Genomic DNA, 18,244 nt, shown 5'->3' on the forward strand with positions numbered 1-18,244 from the left:
TAATCTCCTTAGATGAGATTTTCCTTGACTTAATCTGGAGGAGTGGTCTAACCTCCCTTTGTTGATTTGTTAATGTTCAGATTACCCCACCTTTGTATCCCGACCCTACATTATTTCTATATAAACTATGCTGTACTTCTGGGAATTCTATGTCCTATTCTCATTTCTCCTAAAGAAGTTGCCAGTAGCATGCAAACAGTGTTTGCTGCTTTGTTTAATACTGTGTCAGAGTTTAGTTTTGCATTATTTATGTGTATAAGACTAACAAAATGACATTGTAGAATTTGGCAGCAAAATGGTTTACTTGTTTATAAAAGTAACACATTTATATTCCATTGAAAAGCATGGTTTGTTATTACATGTATTGGCTTTTAAATACAAAACTATGAGCTTTATTAAACTCATACTTGACATAGAAGCAGCACTATGAATTTATACAAGTATAGTAAGGAGAAATAAAGTGGATCTTTTAAAGACAACTGTTGGAGATGTAAGACATACTTTATTCAAGGGGACTATGACAATTGGTGTGTGAACCACAGCAGTAGGTTCTTTAAGTAAAAGAGAGAGATAGGACTCAACCATGAATATAGGACAGACAAGTGGGAATTTATAGGAAAGTAGCAGAATGGAAATCAGTGGCTGGAAAATTACAAATAGGAAACATCTGTGGTAAGGGACACTGTTGCTGAACTGATCTAATGGGATTCTTCTGAAAACAGGAGAGGGTGATAAGATATCACCAGGGGGACGGATAAGGATGAGGAACCTGATCAAATATGCAGAATGATCCTAGATGGTCTGAGGAAGGAAGCGCTCTTTCTAAAATAATATGGAAGAGTTTCTGTTAAAACTGGATTTAATAAAGTACATTGATAGCTACAGAACAATGTTCAGAAGCCTGACTAAAGCTTGGTCAAGTAACAAATCTTTGTCAGTGCTTCCCTCATTCCTTTTGTCCAGGTTGAAAAAATAGGTGTATTTTAGTCTTTATAAATAATTTTGTATATCAGTTTCTTATACTCATATATAAAATTAGAGTTATAGATAATTGAGAATTCACTTTTAAGTGCATTACATTTATTTATCTTTTGGCTAGCATCTATTGCAGTAACAAAACATCCATTGCTTTATTCCAAGAATTACACTGCTATGTAAACTAAATGTTACTAAAAGGAGAAGTTTCTGTTAATTTGTTTGAGATCCTAAGAGACTAGGAGGAGTAATAATGCTTTACCTTAAATTTTAATGTTTGTTAGCCAAATAGTAGGAGGTATATATTTCATTGTCATTTCGATAGGCCTTTCCCTGATCCTGAACATTTTATCATATGCTTGTTGGCCATATTCTTTAACAAAAATCTTTTCAGGTCTTCTCCCTATTTTTGAAAGTTTGTTTGTACTTTGGGCTGGAGTAAGAGCACAGTAGATAGGGTGTTTGCTTTGCACGTGGCCGATCCGGGTTCGATTTCTTCGTCCCTCTTGGAGATCCCAGCAAGCTACCAAGAGTATCTCACCTGCACAGCAGAGCAGTGGCATATTCAATATGCCAAAAACAGTAACGAGTCTCACAATGGAGATGTTACTGGTGCCTGCTCGAGCAAATTGTTGAACAACAGGAGGACATTGCTACAGTGTTTGTAGTTTTGTTAAGTTTTGTGAGTTTCTAATATATTTTGGATATTAATCATTGGTCAGATGTAAGATTTGTGTATATTTTCTCCCATTCAGTAGAATTTGAATAGCTTTAAATAGAGTAAATATTATAAATATTTTCTAAATTCAAAAATTGACAAGAGAGAAATGATAAAGAGAAGAAAGGAAAAGAAAGGAAAATGCGTAAGGGAGAAAGATGACAGAATAAATTTAAATCTAGGAAAAGTAAAGCAATGCACAAATGTAGAAGAAAAATTGCAATGTAATTATGTCATTTACTGGACATAAATATTCATTATTAACTTCATTCTAAAACATGATAGAGAGTGCACAAATATCTGTAGTCAGTCAATGAGAACTAGAAGACATACAGGTCATAGGAAATAGGATCGATACTGACTACAAAGGCACAAGACTGAATAAGGTATCACAAGTATATTGTAAAGAATTAACTGATTATGTTTTAAGGCCAAACTTAACTAGCAAATGGATTGCAATATACTCCTCTAACAGAGATATTGAAATTTTAGTAACAGGAAAAATCCTGAGTCAAAAAACAAGGTGAAAAGAAAGCTCAGATAGAGAAGAGAGCACCAAATAAAGGGTGTTGTGACATCCTCCCAGGGTGGGAGAAGCATGCTAAAAGTAGTCTATAGACCAAACATGATTGCCACTCAAGGCGTCTCTTGCAAAACACAGTACCCAAAAGAAGAGAGAGAGAACAAGGGGGAATGCCCTGCCACAGAGGCAGGGTGGGAGGGGGGATGGGGGGGAGGGATCCTGGGACCCGTGGTGGTGGAGGATGGGCACTGGTGGAGGGATGGGTACTTGATCATTGTATAACTGAAACCCAAGGACAAAAGTTTATAAGTCTATAACTGTACCTCATGGTGTTTCACTAATAAAAAAAAAAAGTTTTATTAAAGACAGATAAGGCATGGCGATTACCATAATGAGATTCAAATATAAAATAAAATTTAATACAATATACTTTAGATTCCAGAGATGAGAACTTACTTTATGCAAATGAGAATAATCATTTTATTATATTGTATTAAAGGGTTTTATTTTCCATATTAACACAGTTTAAAATCATATAGAAATCACAAATTGGCTCTTACTGATTTACTTTCTGATCATTCTACTTGCCAGTTTTGTTGGAAAAAGTAATATAAAGTAAAGAAAGTTGTTATGTGCCTAAGAGGGCTGCTTGGGGATGGGAGGGAAAATGAGGACATTGGTGGAGGGAAGGTTACACTGGTGGTATTGGAATACTTAATAACTGGAATGATTGTATTTGTAAATTACCATGTTTTTTTACAAAAATAAATTAAAACAAAAACAAAAAAAACAATTTTAGCTAAAGAATCTGTTTTGTTATTTTGTTTTTATATATCAGAAACAATTTCTGAAAGAGACATTTTGTGAAGTTCATAGACAGGCATGAAAAGTTGAACTATAAAACAAATACCACTTACAGCATGAGTACCGCAAAATTATATTTTCTGTTCAAGAATAAGTTTTGAATATTCTGAAAAAGTATTGCCAATTTGTTCCAGAATTGCTTTTTGATAAAGTATCATTGATTGTAAGTAATTTCAACATTTTCCTAAAATTTTATATCAATATATGTTAACATGGGTATGTTCTTTTTCTAATACCATAAGTATATTTCTATGATGTGAATTTTATGTTTTTTGTTTTTGTTCTTGGCCCTAACCACTGTGCTTGTGGCTTAATTCTTTTTGGGACTTTGAGGTGATGCCTGGTGATGTTTGGGGAACTATATTGCAATTGGGAATATCCTACTGGAGTCAGCTGCACTCAAAATAAGAAACTTATTGCTTTTAGTATGTCTCTAGTCTTATGATTATAATTTTTTAAAATATTCTTATAGCTGTCTTGTTTACACAGCTCAACACAGTTTATTTTCCAAAAAACAAAGGCTTTCTCCAGAACTCATGGTATTCTTTTCCAAAAAAATTTGTAGACTTTAAAATACAAGTCCAGCTGGAATCATTGCTATATTTGCCTTTGAGATGAAGAGCTTATTACTGATTACCCAACCACGTATTTACTGTGCCTACTCAAGTTAATAATTTAATAGATTATGATTAGTAAAATACCATTAATTTTAAAATATAAATTATTTTCAGAATAACAGGCATTATACTTAATAAAAATTATAGTTATACCATAAAGTGATATAAGGAATATATTATTTAATATATTGGTATTTCATAGGATAGTATAAACTACCCTTTGAACCAATATATGAATCTAGATTCAAAAGCGCAGTATAAAAATGTGTAATTTAAATACGCAAGTCATACCAATTTTATTTTCTTTTAATATAGCTATTTGAAGTGTTGATATGTTCCTAAGAGATACTACAGACATGGAGAGTATCATGCTAAGTGAAATGTGTCAGAAAGAGATGGACAGATATAGAAGGACTGCACTCATTATTGGAGTATAAAATAACATAACATGATACTGACACCCAAGGACAGTAGATGCATGGACCTGGAAGATTGCTTCAGAGTTGGAAGCCTGTCTCATGAGCAGGGGGTGGAGGGTAGGGGAGAAGGCAGCTGGAATTGAGAAGGGATCACTAAGAAAATGAGGGTTGGAAGAATTGTTCATAATGGGAGATGTGTGCTGAAAGTAGATAAAGGACCAAACATGATAACCACTCAGTATCTGTATTGCAAACCATAATGCCCAAAAGTAGAGAAAAAGTGTGGGGAATATTGTCTGGCATGGAGGCAGTGTGTGTGTGTGTGTGTGGGGGGGGGGGGGGATGGGAGTATACTGAGGATATTGGTGCTGGGGAATGTGCACTGGTGGAGGGATGGGTGTTTGATCATTGTGTGATTGTAACTCAAACATGAAAGCTTCTAAGTATATCTCACAGTGATTCAATAAAATAAAATTTAGAAAAAATTAAAAAAGAGATAATATAGAATCAATTTGAAGATATAGATATAATTTTTGAAAGGAACTCATTTTAAATAATATATGTTAAAGATATTTTAAATATTTTTATTTGGTCTGTTTTGATTTTTGTACCACATCCAGTGGTGCTCAGGATACCTTTGGCATTGTAAAAATATAACTACTTGCCATTTTTTACCTTGTTCTTTTAGGTTCAATTTGACTCATGTCTTATAATTTGTAGCTTCAAAATCTTGACAGTTTTTATTATCTAAGTACTATTTTCTCTTGCATTATTCTAGTCGATGAAATATGATTTAGGTTCATTTATTACTATTCTAGTGGTGTTCATTCGATATTAGGAATTTATCCTCCACTAGCTGTTATCAGTGGTGATTATGTATTCATTAACTTAATATACTGTGAAACACTATTATCATACTAGTAATGTTATAATCTTAATAACAACAGAATGCATATACCTTATAGGAGAGAAAGAATTAACTATCAGGTCAAAGCTTGCTAAAGCATAAGGAATCATAAATCAAACTGTGCTTTCTTTTTTATTGCCCTTTATGTTCCCTGATTAATATCAGAGTATTTATTTGAAAATAAACAAAGCAAAAGTCCATCTAAATCATATCTGTTTAAAAGAAGTCAATTAGACAGTGAATATTATTTATAGATCGAAGGTAAACAAATAGGAAACTAGAAGTGAAAAGAGAACTGAAGCTGACTTTTATCTTTTTATTTTTTGCTTTTTGGGTCACACCTGGCGATGCACAGGGGTTACGGTTACTCCTGGCTCTGTACTCAGAAGTCACTCCTGGCAGTACTCAGGGGACCACATGGGATGCCGGGAATCGAACCCAGGTCGGCCGCGTGCAAGGCAAACGCCCTACCCGCTATGCTGTCTCTCCAGTCCCCAAGCTGACTTTTATCTTAACATAAAAATAGACTTAGATTTGAGGACCTCACAGTTCTTAAAGAAGACTTAAGGCTGGAGTGCTAGTTTAGCAGGCTAGTGGACTTGGACATTTGCCTTATATATAGCTGACATGGTGCAGATACAGGAAGAAAGGGACTCTAATTAAATGTTGGTGGGAATACCGACTGACTCAGAATTTTTGGAAACAAGGTGGACATTCCTTAAATCACTGTAAATTGATTTCCTATTTGACCTAGCAGTACCATATACGGGAATATACTCTGGAGGCCAATAAACACTGATCTTCCATGTTCATTGCAGCACTATCCATAATAGCCAGGATCTGGAGGCAATCTGAGTGCCTGAGAACAGATTACTGGATTAAGAAACTATGGCATTTCTACACAATGGAAAAATGAAACCTGTTAGGAAAAATGAAGTCATGAAATCTGCTTATTAGTAAATTAAATGGACGTGGAGAGTATCATGCTGAGTGAAAAGAGTCTGAAGGAGAGGAACAGATATAGAATGAATGCAGGATATTAAAAAAAAAAGCATGAGACTAATAGCCAAGGCCTGGGGAAATAGGTGCCAGGAAGATCGGTCAATGGTTGGACACTTGCCACAAATATGTGCGGGATGAAGGGCAGATAGGATAGAGAAGGGATTGGTATGAGAATAATAGTTGGAAATGATCATGGTAGACAAGAACTAAGTGTTAAAAATAGGGGAGGGAATCACTTAATCACTTAAGTTCCCGTTAGTCGTCGATTTGCTCGAGCGGGCGCCAGTAACGTCTCCATTTGTCCCTGTTGCGAGCTAGTGTAGCCCAATGGCATCTGTTCACTCCGGGAACATGAAGGGCCTCCAACCGATCATTCATGATTTTCACGAAGAAGTTTGACCATCTGGTATGTGGGCGGCCACACGGTCTCTTGACATCCCGTGGAATCCAGTCAGTGATGGCTCTAGTCCAGCAGTCGTCTCCTAATCTCATTACGTGTCCAGCCCATCTGATTTTTGACACCTTGGCAAATGAGACAGCGTCCCTGATTCTTGATCGTCAATGGAGGTCGGAACTCCGGATTCTTTCTCTCATTTGAGTGAAACGTGATATTCCAAGCATAGCTCTTTCTATTCTTCTTTGGGAGACCTGAATAGCATTCTCATCTTGTTTGCGTAGGGTCCAGGTCTCTGAGGCATATGTTAATGCAGGAAGAATAGTGGAATCAAGGAGATGTGCCTGGAGGCAGAGATTCTTCGTCCTCTTAGCTATTTCTTGGACGTTCTTGAAGGCATTCCAAGCCGCTTTCTTCCTCCTGCACAGCTCGGGTGCCAGGTCATTTGTCATGTTGACCTCTCGACCTAGGTACACATAGCTGTTGCATTTAGAGATGGTCGTTCCATTGAGAGCGAATGGGGCGTCAGGAACAAGGCTGTTTCTCATAAACAGTCTTCGTAAGATTCAGCTGTAGTCCTACCTTTCCACACTCACGGTCAAAGTCGGCCAGCATTTGTGCCGCTTGGCTGATGTTTGGTGTTATTAAAACAATGTCATCAGCAAAGCAGAGGTGGTGTAGTTGCCGACCATCTATCTTCACTCCCATTCCTTCCCATTTCAGTCGTCACATGATGTTCTCGAGGGTGGCACTGAAGAGTTTCGGTGAAATGGTATCACCCTGCCGCACCCCTCTCTTGACATCAACGATCACTTCTTTGTAGAATGGTGAGATCCTGGTAGTGAATCCGCAATACAGCTCACGGAGGATCCTGATGTATTGGGCTTGAATGCCCTGATTGGCTAGGGCTTCAATGACCGCTTCCGTCTCAACAGAATCAAAGGCCTTCTTTAAATCAATGAACGTTAAACAGAGCGGCATCTTGAACTCCCGAGAAACCTCAATGAGCTTGGTTATTGTGTGGATATGGTCGATGGTGCTGAATCCTTTGCGGAACCCTGGTTGCTCGCATGGTTGTCCTTCATCTAGTGTTCTGCCAATCCTATTCAGGATGACTCGAGTGAACAACTTGTAGATGACAGACAATAGGCAGATCAGGCGATAGTTGCCAATGTCATGGATGTCTCCCTTCTTGAAGAGTAGTACGGTCCTGCTGGTTTTCCATTGGGACGGAACCTTGCATTCAGACAGGTAGCGAGTGAAGAGCCGAGCCAGTGTATTGATGAGTACTGACGGCAGGTTCTTCAGGTGTTCAGGTCTGACCTTGTCTGGGCCGGGGAGGGAATATACGTGATAAATATTCAGTGTCTATATAGAAAATGATAATGCCCCAGAGGAAAAAAGTTCCTCCCATAGAAACATGAGGGGAGGGAGTGCTAGAGGGAAATTGGGGACATTGGTGTTGGGGACATTGGTGATGGGAAATGTACATTGGTGAAAGGACAGGTGTTGGAACACATGATGTGTTCATCCAATCATGAACAACATTTTTAACTGTGTATCTCACTGTTATTCATTGAAAATAATTAAAAATTAAAACAAAAAATAAAATTTGGAGCAGTATAGAATGCAAGAATTGAAATATTCATAAAAAAAGGAAAGAAAAGAAAAAATACTTTTATTAATGTGATATGTCACTTGGATGAGCCTCACGCATAAAAGAACTGGCAGAGGAACCCAGGTGTGTGGGACCCGGGGCTGAGATCTCCAAGCCTGCAGGGTTTGGGACTGGACCTGCCAGTAGCTAGACAGTTACACCCACCAACTGCCGTGTAACCCAAACAACGGCCAGGATCCAGAGATTATCACACTCAGCTCCAGGAAGCGCGCGGCCGCATGCGGCTACACGACATCATATCATCTCATTCCTACTTTGGACAAACTGGCAGGCTACCGAATGTAACCTACCCACACAGCAGAGTCTGGCAAACTCCCCATGGTATACCCAATATGCCAAATACCAGTAACAATGATGGGTCTCATTCTCCTAACCCCTGAAAGTGCCTTGAATATGGCACTTTAAAAAAAAAAATCTCAGGGCTAGGATGAAGGAGACGTTACTGGGGCCTGCTCGAGGCAATCGACGAACAACAGGATGGTCGTGATCGTGATCGTGATATGTCAAAGGGAAATGGAGGCCAAATGTATAGGATCATTTTGAGCAATACTATAAGGTCATATCTCAGACTATAACTCAACCTATTAAATTAAAATCAAGCACTTACATAGATACAAAGAAATGTTTGAACAGATATATCAATATGGAAAAGAAAAATATGCCATATAGAATAATTTTTAAAAATTTTTGTTATTGCTCCAAATTCAAAGTAGATGAGCATAACTACTCTATATCTTGGTTGCATGTCATATTCTTTTTTCAAAAATGATACTACCAAGTGGAAAAATGCAAGAACTTTATAAAAGGTAAAGCTAACAAATACTATCAGATTTAGGTAATTAATATGAACAATCACAGTTATAAGTATATGGCAATAAGTATATACTTTATCCATGGTGTGATGAAAGAACCATAATATGTTATAGATCTCCATAAAATATATTACTCTAGATAATCTTGGAAAAAATATCAGACAAATTTCAGTGGAATAACTGAACACAAAGAGCCAGACAAGTATTTCTATAACTTCTATAACATATGAAACCTGAACAACTTTATTAACAATGAAGACCCAAAGCCAAGACCATTGAACATAATTTCATTTGATACCATTTAAAACGGTATCAAATGAAAATAAAATTCTAATAAGATAAGTTTGGCACAGAGTATGTGAGAATTCTATATATATGTCTACATAATTCACATATATCTGAAACTAAATATTCTTATAATAATTAACTTAAAATAATTACCTTCATTTCCCCCTACTAAATTTCAGCTTCCAGCTAAGACTTCTATTACTTTATTAATAGTAATTTTCCAGCACTATAATAAAGACACTATGTTCTTCTCAAGAGAATGACAGAAACAAAAGTAACTAAAGGGGGAAAGTAATTGGGATAGAGAAGGGACCACTATGACAAAGAGAGTTGGAAATTTCTCTGGATAAGAACTGAGCCTTAAAGTAGGTAAAGGAGCAAACATGATAACCTCTCGGTATATTGCAAGCCATAATGCCTAAAAGGAGAGAAAGAGAGAAAGGGGTGAGGGTGGGGGTGTAAATCATTAATACAGAGAGAGACAGAGAGAGACAGAGAGAGAAAAACAGAGAGGGAGAGGAAGAGGGAGAGGGAAAGGGAAAGGGAGGTGCATGGGTGATGGCAGGAGAGTGATGGCTGGTGGTGGTAAATACACACTGGTGGAGGGATAGATGTTGAAACATTGTGTAACTGAAAAGGGACCATGAACAACCTTGTAACTGTGTATCTCATAGTGATTCAATTAAAAAAAAGAATTTCACACCCAAAACAAAAAGCAACTAAAATCTTAAGCATCAAATGAATTTTCACAGTTAAAATATCACAGAGAAGTGAAATAATAATACCTCATATCAAAAAGATTTGAAGAAATGGGAGGTTTATCCATATGTAAAATTGCACTTATGTTTAAGATTTTAACACAGAAGTCGAGGAAAATTCCGAAGCAAACACATTTATAAATACACATTCAATAAAGTATTGAAATAAATACACTATAAAAGGAAGCAAAATTGGTGTTTCCATAAAGGAGACAAACAGAATGGGCAGTTTATGGCCCTTTCAACACAGAATAATGGCACCTAAGGTAAAATGGAGTCACCAATACAGCAGCATTGAGAAGGATGTGGAAGCAGAGGCTAATAAAATCTCAAGGCCGAACTAGGCTGCCAAAACAAAAATCAGATGGGCTGGACACGTAATATGATTTGGAGATGACCACCGGACTAGAACCATTACCAACAGGATTCCACGGGATGTCAAAAGATCGTGTGGCCGCCCACCTACAAGATGGTCAGACTTCTTCGTCAAGACCCTGAACGATTGGTTTGAGGCTCTTCGTGTTCCTAGAATGAACAGATGCCATTGGGCTATACTAGCACTCGACAGGGACGAATGCAGACGTTACCGGCACCTGCTTGAGCAAATCAATGAGTAACGGGAAGTCAAGTGATCAAGGTAGAATGATGTCTTGGCAGGAGGCATTGTGTTGTGTCTGTGTGCTGGGATTGGTGGGGGGAGGGGGGGGCTGGGGGAGTGTCCTGTGTGCCATAAAGGCTTTAGCTCGGCTCCTTCCCCCAGAACAATCTCTCCTTGAGGAAGCCCATTACAAAGCTTGTCCTGATAAACTAAGGCCCTTGGGTGTATAGAAGTCTAGCCTGGATATAAGGACATTCATGGAGATTTATGGGTATTTTTAGTGTTGCTGACGTGTGGTAATTGTGTACAATAAAAATATTTTAAAATATAGTATTGTAAACATGTAAACTAAATTAAAATTTTAATGTCTTTAATTTACATAATAATTATTTTCATTGCTATTAGTTTTTTATAGTACAAGAAATTACCAAAAAAGCTTCAATAGAATTAGAATAAAAAATATAAAAATATATATGCCATGGGTAGGCATATGGAGAGGCAATGAAAAGAACATTTTTACTCTATATTTTAAAGAGATATTTAAAAAAATAGTTTTCAAAAGAAAAGATGTTGAACATATATGTTATCAATTACATATATGTTATCAATTGCCTTGGAAATATTGATGGTGTAACTATAAATTATGCATCATGATTTATCACGTTTTCTGGATATTCAAATTCCTTTTTGGCATATGCGATTTTAGTGAGAACTTTTTTTATGATGGCAGACTACTAAGCATTACAATAAACCAGATTTTAAAACCAAACTTAGAATCTCTGCATCACAAAATTTTAAACTAAATTTGAAAATCCTTAATTACAAACATTTTTGTAAGCACAATGTGTACTGTTAAATAATGCGTAGCACATTACTTTTCATGCATTAATAAGGCAAAGAACAAATACAATTTTATCTGAACTGATCCTATCGTCTCTAACAAAAAAAAATAGTAGAGCTACTTGCTTATTTTCTCTTTGTTGATTATATACATTATGATTCTTCATCTTTACTTTGTCTTCCCCCTTTCTTTTTTTTTGTCTTGGTTTTTATTTTATGATGTTTACCTATGATATTATAATAGAAACATCTTAATACTGTCAACAATTAACGATCACTGGTGAATGCACAATATTTAAATACGTGGATTGCCGGGGTTTTTTTAGGGGAGTATTTAGAATTTTTGTCATTTTTTCAACTGTAGCTAACGTTAGAAAGGATTTTCCAAAATTTTATCTTTATATATTTTCAGAAAAAATAAAAATGATTAAGTTTGTTAATACTTTTGTGACTTTTGCTAGCTACATTTGCCTATTTTTTTTTAATTTTATTTATTTATTGAATCGCTGTGGGAAAAGTTACAAAGCTTTCCGGTTTAGGTCTCGGTCATGCAAATATCAATCACATTTCCCTTTACCAATACTTATTTTCCACCACGAAGAACCCCAATAACCCCCCACCCCCCAATGCCTGTGGGGCAGATGAATTCTAGCTAACACTCTATATACTTTGACTAGCTTCATTGTTTCCATAAAAGTTGCACCATTATTACTTAGAGTTTACCCCCCCCCAAATCAGACATGCTGAAAAAGCGTTGTGAAATGATTTGCTTTCTACAGCTGGGTTCAAGAATTAAATGTTGTTATTGCAGCCGCGCAGTTTTGGATTCCTGCTATTTTACTTATTAACCCTGGAAGTATTTCTACTGAGAGTCAGAAAATTAAGAGATTGGTTTCTGTGCTCTGGAGTCATGGCCGCCATCTTTCTTTCCAGAGAGGAGAGGGCGAATGGGGCAACACCCTTACCCCTCCGGGCAGGCATGATGGCCTGGATTAAGGCATAGTCTGTTCGCTTTTCTGCTCCAAGCTGCTGGTTTTCTGCATTAAGTCCTTGTGCTTCTGGGCCCGTGGCTGTGCCGGAGAGCCACTTGTGGGGGGCAACTGGTGACCTAAGTAGAGCGTGAAGGACGGGCCGGAACGCCCCCCATCCCATGAGGTTTCAGTCGCGCCCTACCCCTGGCTCACATCTGCTGTCCACAAGGCTCCCGTGCAGCCGCCATCTTTCTTTCCAGAGAGGAGAGAGCGAACCCCCTTTCTTTTTGAAGCAATAAAATCTACCTTCTCTGAGAAATTTTCCATGACTGTTCTATGGTGGTCGACATGATGAACTCAGACAGTCTCTCACCCTGTTCGTTCCATTCTAGGCCATGGGTCCCGATGTGAAGTTCTTCAGCTGATCTTCTCGGTCCTATCTTGGCATTAAAATCACCCACAATGATCTTGTAGAAGGTGTGGTCTTCTTAATAGAACTTCTCTAGCTCTGAGTTCATCATGTTGACCAAGACCATTCATGGTAACTCACAGTTCCAGAAGGCAGAATCTAAACGATGGACATGGGAGTCTCCCGGTGGACGATTCCACAACGAAATAGACCACATCATATTCAATCGACGGTTTTGCCTGACTGATGTTGCTGTTGTCCCAAAATTTCGAACGGGATCGGACCACCGTCTCCTTCGTGCAAAATTCTACTTCACAGGCGGGGAGAAAGGGCTGCAAAGTTCAAAAAGAGAACTCCCAGAATGACCACCAACTGGGAACTCTTTGGTACTATTGCGGCAACATGGGAAGATGCCATTGTTGACAACATTGACAAGGAATACGATCGACTGGTTCAGCACCTCCATGAATGTGCGAGGAACGCCAAGAGAGAGATAGCCACAAAAAATCGCCTATCTTTGAAAACTCTTGAGCTAATTCGCCAGCGTGGTTTGGCGCATGCCTCAGGCAACTGCAAGCTAACGTCCGAGCTCGCAAAGCAGTGCAGAGATGCGATCAAGGAAGACCTCAAAGAGAGAAGAGCAGAAGTACTGGTAGATGCGGCAGAAGCCGGGAAAAGTATTCGTAACGCCCGCCTGTCCTTCGCCAACTATAAGACCAAGATGACTGCCCTCCGACGTCCTGATAGATCCATCACATCCTCCAGAACGGCAATGGAGAAGATTATACATGACTTCTACTCAAATCTCTTCGATAGCCATGTCCACTTGCCGACATACCAAATTCCACAGGATGGATATGTCGTTCCCAACGTTCTCCCTTCCGAAATCCGACACACCATTTCGTTGGTAAAGAAACAAACAGCACCCGGCCCAGACAAGGTCAGACCTGAACACCTGAAGAACCTGCCGTCAGTACTCATTAATACACTGGCTCGGCTCTTCACTCGCTACCTGTCTGAATGCAAGTTTCCGTCCCAATGGAAAACCAGCAGGACCGTACTACTGTTCAAGAAGGGAGACATCTATGACATTGGCAACTATTGCCCGATCTGCCTATTGTCTGTCATCTACAAGTTGTTCACTCGAGTCATCCTAAATAGGATTGGCAGAACGCTAGATGAAGGACAACCATGCGAGCAAGCAGGGTTCCGCAAAGGATTCAGCACCATCGACCATATCCACATGATAACCTAGCTCATTGAGGTTTCTCGGGAGTTCAAGATGCCGCTCTGTTTAACGTTCATTGATTTAAAGAAGGCCTTTGATTCTGTTGAGATGGAAGCGGTCATTGAAGCCCTAGCAAATCAGGGCATTCAAGCCCAATACATCAGGATCCTCCGTGAGCTGTATTGCGGATTCACTACCAGGATCTCACCATTCTACAAAGAAGTGATCATTGATGTCAAGAGAGGGGTGCGGCAGGGTGATACCATTTCACCAAAACTCTTCAGTGCCTCCCTCGAGAACATCATGCGACGACTGGAATGGGAAGGAATGAGAGTGAAGATAGATGGTCGGCAACTACACCACCTCCGCTTTGCTGATGACATTGTTTTAATAACACCAAACATCAGCCAAGCGGCACAAATGCTGGCCGACTTTGACCGTGAGTGTGGAAAGGTAGGACTACAGCTGAATCTTACAAAGACAATGTTTATGAGAAACAGCCTTGTTCCTGACACCCCATTTGCTCTCAATGGAACGACCATCACGAATGCAACAGCTATGTGTACCTAGGTCGAGAGGTCAACATGACAAATGGCCTGGCACCCGAGCTGCGCAGGAGGAAGAGAGCGGCTTGGAACACCTTCAAGAACGTTGAAGATATAGCTAAGAGGACGAAGAACCTCCGGCTCTGGGCACATCTCTTTGATTCCACTGTTCTTCCTGCATTAACATATGCCTCAGAGACCTGGGCCCTACGCAAATAAGATGAGAACGCTATTCAGGTCTCCCAAAGAAGAATAGAAAGAGCTATGCTTGGAATATCACGTTTCACTCAAATGAGAGAACGAATCTGTAGTTCTGACATCAGTCGACGATCAAGAATCAGGGACGCTGTCTCATTTGCCAAGGTGTCTTAAATCAGATGGGCTGGTCACGTAATGAGATTTAAAGACGACCGCTGGACTAGAGCGGTTACTGACTGGATTCCACGGGATGTCAAAAGACCGTGTGGCCGCCCACCTACCAGATGGTCAGACTTCTTCGTCAAGATCATGAACGATCGGTTTGAGGCCCTTCATGTTCCCGGAACGAACAGATGCCACTGGGCTACACTAGCACGCGACAGGGACAAATGGAGACGTTACTGGCGCCTGCTTGAGCAAATCGACGACTAACGGGAAGTTAAGTGATTAAGTGAAGTGAGTGAAGTTCTATGGTGGAGATTCACTTCCTTACAATATTGGGAGAACGTCTTATCATTCAGCAAAGCACATAAGCCATGTAGAACCACACATACAGTTTACCCCATTCTAATTTGTTGATTTTTATAAAACCATGGTGGATGATGTATCTTTTGTTCTCTTAGTGTCTTGTACAATTCTTTTAAAGAAAAGTCCTTAAATCTTGATGATCATGTTGCATTGTTTCTATTTTAAAAGTGATTAAAGCAACATACAGACCTGCTATAAGTAATGGTGAAACTGAATGCATAATAATCCTACAAAAGATTTCTCTTTTATTCACATTTTCTTTAGAAATGCTAGCTAATAGTTTCTGTCATTTTTCAGCTCATGTTCCATATCATCTTATTTAGTGTTCAACATTAACTAACAGTCTGATGTCTCTAACTAACAATTTTGAAACTCAATTATTAGCTATGTGAAAGTAGATTAGCTTTTATAAATAAAATGGCAAATCAATGTTAAACAGTGTTAAATGAAAATAGCTGTGATAGCTAACAATTTGCATATGGAAAAGTCTCAGGGCTAACCTATGGGATATTTTATAGGAAAATGAATTAAAAAAATAGCCATTCTGAGAAATAATTGGACTGTGTTTATTTATACTTCTCTAAGCTTTATTCAAAGTCCATTATTGGGCCTACAAGTGAGACTAGTGATTTATAAGGCAATGTACTTCCCTTAAATTTACATAAAGACCCACAAAGAAATCTTTTTGTTGTTGTTGATTTGTTTTTGTTTTTTAATTAGTGAGACATCATGAGGTACAGTTTCAGACTTACAAAAATTTTGTGCTTGGGTTTCAATTATACAAAAGAAATTTTGCAGACTGAAATACATATATAGTATCTCAATATCAAAGTGTTAAGGAAGTTCTTAATTTCAGCTCAGTAACTTAAGCTCTGAAATTATCTGGCTCATTAAAAAATTAAGTCATATTTTTTAATGAAAGCCTAAGATTAACCAAATATACTTCTTGTGTGCCTTTATTTATTCACCTGGCATCAAATTAAAAACAAAAGAAAATTATTTGATTAATGACCTCTGCTAATCATTTATTTGAACAGGGAGATATTTTTAAAATTTTATTTCACTAATAAATTAAGTTTGCGTTAATCATAAATGTCACTCACATGGAAAATTATGCGTAAATATTCAGGGAGATCTATATTTTATCAGTAGTAACAGAGAGCTTGCCAGTCAGTGTGGGTTTAAACAAGCAATTAGTGCATGTTATTAAACATTTTAAACAAATGGGCTGCATCAAACAAAAATTAGGAAAGTTCAAAGGAACTTCATAGCATCTTGATTGCACAGGTGTCTGAGCTACTGAGAATTTCTGTATACATAAAAGATAAAATATGTTCATTTTACATATGTTGTAACCTTCTCTTCAATTCCAGTCTTCTGGTCTTTTCAACCCTTGTCTCTTCCTAATCATTTTGTAAACTATTTTCATAATCTAAGTTGTTGCTATAATCCTTTTTTCACTTTTTCTGTTTATAATTCTTGGATAACTCAGGTAAATAAGAAATGTCTAGGGATATAAACTTCAGAATTGTAAGTTAAAAAAGCAAAATTGCTCTGATTTTTCCATTAAATGATGGTTGGTTACTTCTCTCAGTGGAAACTGTAGGACTCCAGGCAGCCTGCGTTTTGTGGAACAGTAGACCTGTATCAAAAATCAAAATCTGAGATTTTATTATTTAATAATTTCTGTTTTTTTAAAGATTAATTGAAGTCAAAAAGTATATTCCAGGATAACTTTTATTTTTCAGATTCCTCATCTCATGAAAAACAAGGATGATGACTCACCTTGCTAAGAATAAGCTTTTTGTTTGGGCTACCTCCACAATTCCTAGCTCTATGTTTTCATTTAAGAACTTACTTGTAATATATTACATAGGAGAAGAATTTTTGCATGAAAAAGAAACTTAAATTTGCAGATGAATTTAAATTTGTTAATCAACTTAATTTAAGATAAGAGGATTATCCTGGATTATCCTGGTGACTGAATTGTAATTACAAGTGTGCTTAAAAGTGGGAGAAGAAGGCAGACAAGTAGGTCAAAGTAATGCATTCTAAGAAAGACTTGACTTAGAGAGAAGCAGGTTATATATATAATCACCAAGGGAAGAAGGTGATTTTTGAAAAGGCAAGAGAACAGATCTCCCTCCCTAAAGAATAGTTTTGTTTCCAAATATCTACTCACATAAATTGGACCCAGTTTAGACTTTCAGCCTCTAAATTTTGATGGGTAATATTTTATGTTTGTGTTGCTTTAATCCATAAAGCGATAAATTATCACAGTAGCAATGAAAAAATATAAAAACAACAGGAAAGAGTTCAGAAGCAAATACAGAGAGGAATATATAACAATATTTGAACATATTTATAAATGTCATATACGTATATATATTTATATATATGTAAATTATGAGAATACACTGGTGACAGTTCATGTCATAATTATTATTTTAGACTAACATTGCCTCTTTATATTCTAGGAAAAATACTAGACTTTTACTTTAGCATTAATTCTAAAAATTATTTTGTTAGATGGGTATTCCAGCTTTACAAGTGATAAAACTGAGACCCAAGGAAATTCAATAACTTGCTAATGCTTAGAAACGGTAGGACTAAGATCATGTTGCATAGGTTTTTCCTAAATTGTATTTCTTTCTTTCTTTTTTTTTAAACGAGGCATTATACAAAAGCAAAATCCCTTAATGCTGATCCTAGTTGACAATTTAGTGTGAGGGTCTTGAAGTGGTGGGGACCATGATGGGAATTCAGGCAATGCTTGGGAGTCTCCAGAACTTCCCGATCATGCTCAGGGACCTCCATGGCCACACCTCATGATGCTTAGGGAGGGGCCTTCAAGGATATATCTAATAATTCCTGGGAAGCCATGTTGTACCTGGTACAGATCCAAGGTTGAGCATATGCACAATATATATCCTAAACTTTGTACTATCTCTTAAGTCCCCCAAATTGCTGTG

Source organism: Sorex fumeus, unplaced genomic scaffold, assembly GCF_029834395.1.
Source record: "Sorex fumeus unplaced genomic scaffold, SorFum_2.1 ptg000037l, whole genome shotgun sequence".
NCBI classification, from domain to species: Eukaryota; Metazoa; Chordata; class Mammalia; order Eulipotyphla; family Soricidae; genus Sorex; species Sorex fumeus.